We start from the raw sequence: 9913 nt of genomic DNA, 5'->3' as shown, positions 1-9913 counted from the left end.
GAGGGGCTAAATATGCAATTTTCAACCATAGAATTTCTCAAGTGGGGTGTCATTGGAAAGGGGAGGAGGTGTAGTTTTTAGAATGTGGTGAAACATCCCTTGCAAAATCCTTCATGGGCTATCTGTCCCTGTTCAAGTGCTGAAATTCTGCAATTTCACAAATACATATTATATTTTCAGAGGGGCTAAATATGCAATTTTCAACCATAGAATTTCACAAGTGGGGTGTCATTGGAAAGGGGAGGAAGTGTAGTTTCAGAATGTGGTGAAAGATCCCTTGCAAAATCCTTCATGGGATATCTGTCCCTGTTCAAGTGTTGAAATTCTGCAATTTCACAAATACATATTATATTTTCAGAGGGGCTAAATATGCAATTTTCAACCATAGAATTTCTCAAGTGGGGTGTCATTGGAAAGGGGAGGAGGTGTAGTTTTTAGAATGTGGTGAAACATCCCTTGCAAAATCCTTCATGGGCTATCTGTCCCTGTTCAAGTGCTGAAATTCTGCAATTTCACAAATACATATTATATTTTCAGAGGGGCTAAATATGCAATTTTCAACCATAGAATTTCACAAGTGGGGTGTCATTGGAAAGGGGAGGAAGTGTAGTTTCAGAATGTGGTGAAAGATCCCTTGCAAAATCCTTCATGGGATATCTGTCCCTGTTCAAGTGTTGAAATTCTGCAATTTCACAAAATATATACTGTATTTTCAGAGGGGCAAAAAAGGGCATTTTCAACCATAGAATTTCACAAGTGGGGTGTCATTGGAAAGAGGAGAGAGTGTAGTTTCAGAATGTGTTGAAAAGTCCGATGCAAAATGACATGTAGGCCGTAGGGAATACATTTACTGTAGAAAAACTTCAAAATCTGCTACCAACTCTACATACACCCCCCCCCCCAGTGTAAAATGAACAAAATTATTTAATAGAAAAAAACATAACACAACATGTATCAAAAGATCCAGCACAAAAAATAAAGAAAAAACTACATAATCTGCCACCCTCTACATAACCACCCGCCCCCCCCCCCCCCCCACGGAAACGAAAGTGGTGCTAACTTCAGCCTCGTGTACCATTGCTCATCTGTCCATCATTGTATAAAGTCCGCTCAGCTTTTATACGTGCATAGAGGCTTCTCATTGGACCAAGTCAAGACCGAATTTCCTGACCTCAAATTTTGCTTCCAGACTAACAGTTGTAGCTTGTATATTGTAGCGATCTCACCCTCAGACAAGATTCACCTTTGGCCAGGACGGCCATTTATTGGAACAGGAAGACTCATACGGACACAGACAACTACATAGAGCAACACAGGGGTAGTCTCAGCTGCACATACTACACACAATAAGGGTTTACTACACACATCACCACGAGGATAAGCACATGAGGTACAACCAAAGAGACTAACACGCTAACAAATACACAACATGCTAAACGTAACTACAACTATTATAATCGACATTACACATTCTAGCATTCACTCGCACTGCATTCTGGGAAACACTCATTCAACGTTAGACATAAACATCCACCGATGCTACATAACCCCCTCCCGAGCCATTGTCGTCCCCGGCAATGACAGCTCAGCTCACCGCTCGCGGCTGCGTCGGTGTCAATCCCAGTGCTTAGTCCAAGTGACCGGAAAGCCTCCGGCTGCACGATAACCCATCCCGACTGGAAGGGCTCTCGGCTGCCTCTGTCACGTCAGTTCTCCCCCGAACAAGCACCAGAACCGGCCAGACATGGGTCGTGGTGTCGCTTGGGCCCTCAGTTTCCCGCCGTGCAGCTGCGCTACCTGAAACAGCAGCAAACAGTCCCACTGCAAGCCGAACCCCCGGATACGCTGGAACCCCTGGACGTTCGGTAGCCCCCTCTGGCTACTGTGACAGCTCGTGGCCGTTGCCACCTGTCCACAGTGTGCCGATCTCCAGGCGGTCAGCAGTCCACGTCGAGGTCCCTCCTCGCGCTGCCCTCTTGTAGAACTTTTGTCGGCTGTCTCTCGAGCACAACGATGCTCCACTGTGGCGGGAAATGGAGACCCCGACCCTCTCAGCAGGCTCGGGACACACAGGAACTCACACACAAAACATGAAAAACATTGCGCCGACTTGTGTCGAACGTGCGCACTTCAAACTTCAACAGTCCACAAAACGATAGCTCCCAAGGCTCTACAGGTCGACGTTACCCTCTTGGTCACTAGCTGGAGCACCGCAAGCTCCCGAACTAGCAGCTATGACTCCATCACACTCTCGACCGGCAGCTGACGCTCTTCCGTAGCTGGCGGTGTAAACCCGGCCGCTGTGGTCGTGTTCCAAGGCCGTCAGAGAGTTCGCACTCTCTATGGATGAGATCCTCGGATGACGGCAGCATCGACATCGGCGTCGAGCCGGGAACTCCTCAGCGCTGGCAGCTCTCGTCGGCTGTGCAGGGCTGGTCCCGCTGGTCGCCTGCACAGGTCCCGCGCCGGGCCGACAGGTCCTCCATCCTCCGAAGTGGCGAGCTCGGCTAGCTGGCTAGTCCTTAAAAGGACCATTGGAACATCTGCTGAGGTTCGCCGCCATCTTGTTGGTCTGGTCCTCGGCCTTCTTCTCCGTCTTGATCTGGCGTAGATCTTCGCGCCCCGGGAGGGGCCCATCCCACTTCTGACACCAATGTAGCGATCTCACCCTCAGACAAGATTCACCTTTGGCCAGGACGGCCATTTATTGGAACAGGAAGACTCATACGGACACAGACAACTACATAGAGCAACACAGGGGTAGTCTCAGCTGCACATACTACACACAATAAGGGTTTACTACACACATCACCACGAGGATAAGCACATGAGGTACAACCAAAGAGACTAACACGCTAACAAATACACAACATGCTAAACGTAACTACAACTATTATAATCGACATTACACATTCTAGCATTCACTCGCACTGCATTCTGGGAAACACTCATTCAACGTTAGACATAAACATCCACCGATGCTACAATATGTTTATGGTTATTGTTATTTCATTTAGGTTATACCATGGTCTAGGTTGAAAAGGGTGTCGTTTAAAAAGTGATATACTACATCTATAAAGTAGATCTGGTAAAAAAAAGTTTAATCGCCGTTCCATATCAATGCTTATGAATGGTAACTATAACAACGATAGTAGGACGACGGTTGAGCCTGGAGGCAGGCTTCGCAACAATGGAATCAACAGTAAACAGCTGAAAAAACTAACGATTTTAGCTCTAAAACTCCTTAAGTATTAATAATTGATTTCATATTTATTTATTTCGTAAGTGACCATGGTATAAATGGGATAATGCCCTTTGATGCGTCCATTATCAGAAATAAATGGACTTCGCGGAAGCAACGCTTCGCGTCGGACGGTTCAACTCGTCGGGCATTATCCCTTACTTATTACACGGCTCTTACGAGTAATGCAGAAAGTTCAATTCACATGGGCCTTCCCAACATTCGGAGGTCTGGTAAATCTATATAATCACTAACAAATATAATCACCGCTGTCAATGGCAACGGGTTTTGTGCTTCTGATTAAAGGTGCGATTTGTAGGATTGTTAACGAACATTCTGTAGGCCAAAATCAAAACACTGGTGAACGTTCTCAAGACTACAAGACGCGAGCCACTTCTGGGTTGCCAGATGTAATAAAGACTTAGCAGCTAGCTAACGTTAGTTGACCTGCAGCTGCTTTAACGTTTCTCCAACCATGACCCAGCTACACATTACGGAAACAGTGAAAACAAAAAATACCTTTCTAACCAACGTAACATATTTAGCTGAAGTTAGCATGCAGATGAAGTTTAGCATAGGCTACCTGTTGTGGAGAAATATGGCCAGCTCTGCATCAGACTTGATATTCTTAGTTTGACGAAGACGTTACCATCTCAGGAAGCTCCTCCGATGTCCACTTAATTTGTTTCTTGTTTTAATTTTGGAAATTTGCCTGCCTCTTGTAGGCGTTCATGACTACAACTGACAGCTGTTGACAGTTGGCCGTTGCTAATTTGGCAACCCAAATAGGAGGACGCGCTAGCCCATTATTAATACGCTATTCTAGAATGAATCGTTCAAAACATAAACGAAAATTCCAAGAGATTCCGCCCCGTAACTGATTTTTTTTTCATGGGTTTTACGGGGTTTCACGGGTTAGAGTAATGTTGTCATAAGCCATTACTTCAATTCATCGTGTTTCCTCACTCTCTGACAACATATGGTGATAATTTTTGGAATGGTTACAGTTTATTTTTCATTATTTCCTACATACTGGACCTTTAACGTCTTTCATATCACTCTGCAAGAAGTCCGTTCGCTTATTGCAATGGAATTTCACTGAAAGTGAAAGTCAGCTAGTAATATGTTGCCACGCAACACCTGAAACTGTCAAGTTCTATCTGTGTGGCGAACTATTTATTTTGTCAGTGGAAGCCACGAAACGGTAGCAAAATAATTTTTAAAGACCCATTGTGTAAGTTTCTTTTCTCGTTTTGGCAAGTAGCCGTATAATAAGCAGGATAATGTATTGTCCGCCGGTAATTGTCAGAAAATAAGTCTCAACAGGGAGAACAGAACCCCAACACGCAGCGGTTGAAAAACATTAGAAATTACACGATTAGGCTACAATGGGAAACATAATTAGAATAAAGATATTACGAAATACATCTCACATTGCATTTGCAAATGACTGTTAAAAGTGATTAGGCTAGAGCACAGCTGAAGACGCACTATCACGAGATATAAGCAACTTCTCTGCAGGATAAACTTTGTTTTATTCAGTCATTCAAAAAATATTAGGGTAAGTGTTGCTTTTTCCAGCCTATGTTTTCGAGGGTAGCCCATTATCAGTCAATAGTGAAAGTAACTTACTGCGTATAACTGTCTTGTCGTTGACTGTGATAGTATATTTTTTACTACCATATTTCTCTTGAGACTCAATCAGGACGATGCAAGTCAGTATCCAGGCTTTATTCTTTTCAATGAGGGGCCTAGTGCCCCTCAAGGGAGAAAAGTACATGTTTGTGTCACCCCATCATGGGTTTCACCAGATTCTCAATATTCTCTTCTAACTTCTCTGACTAACAGAGACCATATTTAAAGTTACACACAAAGAAGGAGTGACCTCTAGGTCCAACCCAGTTTGAATATGCAATAGAAAGGGAGGATGAGGATTAGGCCTTCATCAGGTCTGGTCAGCTTCTATTATCTTTTAATTAAAACTACCCCCTTTCCTGGGAAGTCCTTCAGAGGCTTGGACACATGCTGTTCTACAAACATTCACACCTTGGTGATGGGCAAAAGGCATAAACAATGGATACACTGCATACAGACCAAAGACACACACACAGGGTACACATGGGTACACAATCACAAATGACCATAAGAACTATACAGTCTTCAAGTCATAAAGACTTGAATCATTAAACCATTCACATAAAATATGAATACAAAATATTCCCTTCAATTCCCCCTTTTCAAGTCCTTAAAGACTTGAACATCTAAACTTGCTTACATAAATTATGAATCAGCTTATTAACAACAGAGGACTTTTAGGGTGTGGAAGGAGGTTACAGATAAAAATAACAACAGTAGAAAGACTGACATCGTCTATCATAGAAACAGCTAAGAAAATGCAACCAAAGCCAGTTTCCATTCTTCGTGTGGTGCACAATGTTTAGTATGTGTATGTGTGTGCAAAATGTGCTTAGGGCGGCGCTTGGCTCTATTAATAGGGGGCGTTCCCCCACACCCTGTGTTCCTCTTCTTTTTCTTCAATGTTTCCTTCTCCAGTTAAAGTATACCAACAAAATAAAAATTCTCTAGTCTGAAGGTCAGGGTCGACTACCTGGAACCTTCGGATCCTTGCTGTTTTTGGGGGTTATTCTGCCCACAGCAGGTCCACTATTTTACCAACCAACCTTTCTCGTGATGTTCTGACTAAGGTCCTTTTGTGGGATGTTACACAGGACTTCCAAATGCTGCTCTCCCAGGAACACTGAAGTCTGCTGGGGTCTCCAGGGGGAGGTGTTGGTTGCTTTCCCCCTTTCGATAAGTTGTGTCTCGTCACACTTCTGAAGCCAGCGGGGGAAGTGAGATATGCGTCGTTAGGATGTTTCTGGGTCTGCGACTGTCTGAGTCTGTAAACAGATCTTGCAAATACATGTAGCTTTGGAGCAAAAGGTTTAAGCTTTCATTCCAGTACTAATAAGGAAATTATTATTCAGTGGAGTTCAACATTTTTCAAAGATGATGTCAGCTGCAGTCAGGTCTGTCTTGACCTCTCAGTTATACCTTCAAACACGCAAACAATACAGTACATGAACTTTGAGGCTTGTGATGCCTCAGAACAGAATTCCTAGTAATAATGTAAACATTTCTTATGACGGGTAACAAAACATCTCGTCCAAATCTAATAAACAGTGTTCTTGAGAAGTACAAGGTTCAAGTCCTCAACCTGTAATGTAACAGGCTATTTACACACATCACCATTGTTAAAAACCATCAACATGGTAAGGGTCTGTTTGTAGACATCAACTATCATCCGGTGATGGGTGGCTAGGAGAAAAGCTTGTAAATGTATGAATTAAATCATTACAAAACAACAAACAAACAACATAAAAATGAAAATTCAACCCATATGTTTTCTAATGAAATTAAAATATATCAGCCGTTAAGGCAAGCAAACAGACCATCAGAAATTAAACCAATGAGAACAAGGAAAAAATAAAATTAAAATAAAATAGCAACACAGCCAGAAAAGGCTCAAATGAGGATTATATAAAATTATCCTCCTGTTATCTTAGCACCTATAATGGAATTGGGAAATCTGTAACCATATCATCTGAGCAACAAGTATTCCTAGTCAGGACAAGCTGAAAAGGAAATCAAATGAAATAAACCGTAGCATAAAGAAATAAAAGGTGCAATAGAATAACAAAAATAAAATTCAAAGTCAAAGAGAATCAAATCAAAGAAAGTATAGAAATGATATTAGTTACTACAAGCATCTGTACAGCCTAGGTGCTTTAAAGCAACAGAAACTTACAGAGTCAAGCAGTGTCTTACAGAGTCAAGCAGTGTCTTGCAGTTTCACACGTCAACTAATGCTAATGTATGCTAATGTTTTCAGGGCTATTTACCTCCAAACAGCTTTTAAAGAGATTTTGCATTAGAAGTGAGGGTCAGTAAAACAAAACATTAGGCATTTAAAACAAAATGACAATTTGAGCAATAAAACCAGTAAACTTAGATAAGAAAGTATTTCAAGTCAATACCATCTATCTCCCCCTTTTTATAGTTTCTTAACTATAACCAAATAAAAGTCATTTCAAACATAAAGAAACTCAAGTTGTGGGTATGAATCCATTCAATTGAACATTTGCCCACATCAAACAAGGCGTAAACATGTAGCAAACATTTCCCATTGGCATACAAGCAAAAATAAAAATCTGTCTTAACATGTTAAACCCCAAAAGACAAAATAAAGAAAGACAAATAGTTGAAATCAACAATGGTTTATATCTCCCCAGTGAAGTTCCTTTGTGTCCATGGGGGAGAAGCTGGGGGGTTGGTTATAGAATACAGTGGTGCTAAAACAAAGGCAGTGAGATAAGATAGCAAAAGGTGTGAAAACTTTTGACCCAAGAAAACAGACAAAAGAAAGAACATAATTTCAACAGTTCAAGACTTAAAATAAAGTAGGCCTAAAACATCATAAACAGCAATCCATTTCAGCTGGGAAATAAAAGTTACAGGAAAAGAAAAGGTACTTGATACTAAGTCCTTGATCCTGCTAAGATTATAAACTTGCAACAATTCCTCACCCATACATTTCAAAACCGAAGGACTTGAAACAAAAATGGAAACAGACACATATAAAGAAATAAACAAATTTCACACACACGGGGCCGGCCCACACGCGCATTCATTCATACTGGACACACACAGCTCCATGGAGCTGGAGGACAACTTTAAACGGGCTGCAAGAATATTTCCTGCTTAAAAAAAAAACGGAACAAAAGAAGTTTAAGGCATTTTCGTTATGTGCTCTCATGTTAGCTCTAGACAAAGACATCGAGGCGCCTCTAGCGGCAGCTAGTTAGCTCAGGCGTACTTAAAAGAGGCCTAACCATGCTCTCTTGAGGTTATGCTATGTTTGCACACTTGAAAAAGGTTATTACGACATGAATCCTAGTTTGATCATCCATCATAAGTCTCCATAATTTAAAAAGTTATTATTATCAATCCAATTTCAAATTAGTTGTATTTTATCAATTTGAAGAACACAGTATCGTATCCACTCCAATGTTTTTACTTTAAACGGTGGAAAGCGTCATTCGATGCCCCAACTATTACATTACGCTTTCAGTTCAACATCTTCGTACGGCTACTTCAAACTGTGATCTTAGTTACACAATCTAAAGATGGTTTCATACATCTGTTATGACCAGCAACACTCTTATGCAATTTCATTTTCAGGTGAGAGTCTAGGCAAGCAGTCCCCCCAAATGTAGCCTTAAAAATGAGGCGTGGCCAGAACCCCAGCTACCCTGAAAAGTTTAATCCGATAAACTCCAGATTGTGTCCATAGGACCGAATATGTTTCTGTCTAAAACATACATGGCTATTTCCAGAACTATTGTTCTAACGCCAGTCTCATAGAGACGAAAGTATTTTCAATAATACTTACGGGCCATTTACAGGAACAAAACAAGCTTGTTACTAACGCCCAACAGAGCTCCCTGCTGGAGCCCGATAGTCTGACAAGAACTATATAGGACTTTTTACTCCCCAATCTCACCACCAGAAAATATAAATTGCCTTACCTTAAGAGTGTGCCGTCAAAACACGATGTTGAAAATCTCTTTCAGCAAAACGTTGAATCCAATTTAAATCCAAAGTTTTTATCTCACGGTTGGAACCTCCATAACTGATAGTATATTTTTTACTACCATATTTCTCTTGAGACTCAATCAGGACGATGCAAGTCAGTATCCAGGCTTTATTCTTTTCAATGAGGGGCCTAGTGCCCCTCAAGGGAGAAAAGTACATGTTTGTGTCACCCCATCATGGGTTTCACCAGATTCTCAATATTCTCTTCTAACTTCTCTGACTAACAGAGACCATATTTAAAGTTACACACAAAGAAGGAGTGACCTCTAGGTCCAACCCAGTTTGAATATGCAATAGAAAGGGAGGATGAGGATTAGGCCTTCATCAGGTCTGGTCAGCTTCTATTATCTTTTAATTAAAACTACCCCCTTTCCTGGGAAGTCCTTCAGAGGCTTGGACACATGCTGTTCTACAAACATTCACACCTTGGTGATGGGCAAAAGGCATAAACAATGGATACACTGCATACAGACCAAAGACACACACACAGGGTACACATGGGTACACAATCACAAATGACCATAAGAACTATACAGTCTTCAAGTCATAAAGACTTGAATCATTAAACCATTCACATAAAATATGAATACAAAATATTCCCTTCAACTGACACCATGGTGAAGTTAGTTTCACTTTGCACTTGTCTATTATTTGAATTCAATGGCAAACACGTAAAGGCTATGCTAGGTTTTAGTAAAGCAAAAAAGGTTTAGTGGAATGACTGTTCCATACGGTCTTGCAAGCAGACTCCTTCAAATGTGCTGTTGACTGTCAAAATACTGATGCATTCTTTAATGTTGCGCTTTGTGCCGTTAAAGGGAATGACAGATGTCATTCTCATTGGTTTAAATGATGTAACGCCCCAAACACACCCATGCATTATAAAAATGTTTGGCCATTGGGTTTGGCCAAATTTGCCTTTTTAATAGCATTCTTATGTTCTGACATTCTGTCTTAGAGACGCCTCTTTGTTCGGCCTATACAAAAACCACATACTGTACAGTGCACAGGATAAAC

Source organism: Alosa pseudoharengus, unplaced genomic scaffold (assembly GCF_046254945.1).
Source record: "Alosa pseudoharengus isolate Yale_2024_CS ecotype anadromous, Long Island Sound unplaced genomic scaffold, YU_APseudo_1.1 YU_APseudo_1.1_scf_7, whole genome shotgun sequence".
NCBI lineage: Eukaryota > Metazoa > Chordata > Actinopteri > Clupeiformes > Clupeidae > Alosa > Alosa pseudoharengus.
This window is presented reverse-complemented; position numbering follows the sequence as displayed.